Source organism: Pteropus vampyrus, unplaced genomic scaffold (genome assembly GCF_000151845.1).
Source record: "Pteropus vampyrus isolate Shadow unplaced genomic scaffold, Pvam_2.0 Scaffold167, whole genome shotgun sequence".
Classification (NCBI taxonomy): Eukaryota; Metazoa; Chordata; class Mammalia; order Chiroptera; family Pteropodidae; genus Pteropus; species Pteropus vampyrus.
The window spans coordinates 2,258,911-2,260,233 of NW_011888948.1; the positions used below are offsets into that span (position 1 = coordinate 2,258,911).

At 35.3% G+C, this 1,323-nt stretch overlaps 1 pseudogene; it reads left to right on the forward strand.

Annotated features, from left to right (window-relative positions):
* The first annotated feature begins 202 nt into the window (after nucleotides 1–202).
* Nucleotides 203–779, forward strand: LOC105298883 (annotated as a pseudogene).
* Nucleotides 780–1,323: the final 544 nt, after the last annotated feature.

Sequence of the window (1,323 nt, forward strand, 5' to 3'; positions counted from 1 at the left end):
CAATTGAAGAGAATTAGTGAACTGGAGGATAAGTCATAAGAAATTATACAGAATGTAGCATGGAAAAACAAAATGATTAAAAAGCATAGCATAGAGGTAGCCAGCTGGGATGGCTGGGGATATGGAGGAGTGGGGGCAGGTGTTGCTTCTTTGCCTCATATTTTCCCAGCACTGCCTGGCCATCACACAGATCACCACCACCATGAGGATCTGGATTTCAAAGCATGTTTTACACCCATGGGAAACTGTTACAACAGCTGCAATGCAGTTATTCCCAAACTCTGTGAATTCAAATTCATTGGAGTTGATGTATTGGACAGACATATAAATTCCTCTGGAAAGTTGCACAGCTGTAGACTTCTCACCACAGAGAGAGAACTGCCTTCCATTGTGAATTCATTTATTGTTGCAGCAAGAACCAAAGCATATGTGTAAGAATGTGCCGTAGTTAATCCTGCAGAGAAAATAATGGAACTTAAATCTACTAATATTTCATTTATAAATATGGTTTCAGTAGTTGAGAGACAAATGCAAACCATATCCTCAAAACCCAGAAAAATGATTTTGACTCAAGAAATCATAATGACTTTGAAATGAATCCATTTTAGCAGTTACCTAGAAGAACTAATGGCAGGTACCACATCTTTAAAAGATAATAAAGGCTGAGAAGCAATGGAATGAGTAATTCATAAATTAAGTGCCAAGACTGAAGAGTTGACAGTTTTAGCAAGGTGAAGATAAGGACAGCCATAGCAGCAGTAGCATTTGTAGAGAAATGATAATGAAAATTGGGATACAACATATGGTACCCCAGGTGTCTCTTTGACGGTTCCAGTATCTATGTGAAAATTTAACAATTTTTGAAAAAGTACTTTGAAATTGGTATTTGCATATTCAATCTCCTTGAGGTAGAATCTTAAAGCTTTTCACATATTGATCTTCTCTGGCTTTGGACCAATCTAGAGCAAAGCAGAGTTACCTCTTATGCACACACTATTGCCCTAAGGTAAACTCCATTCAACAGCTTGCTTGAAGGACCTCACTTTCAAAGGAGAAACTGTACGATTTTGAAGGCATATTAATTTGTATAAGATAATCTGCTTTGCTATAAACCACCATTAAGAACCACAATGTTTTAATTTGATACTTAATGATATTTCTAGAGTAAAAATTAAAACTAAATATAATTTGATTGTATTAATGAAAACTGTATAATTTTGCCAAAGTTTTGTAAGTTAGTAAAGTTATTACCTTCCTTCAGTTTGTACTTTCAAAGTCTTTATGATTTAATATGTTGTCCAATGGGCTGGTTATGTTAATTGA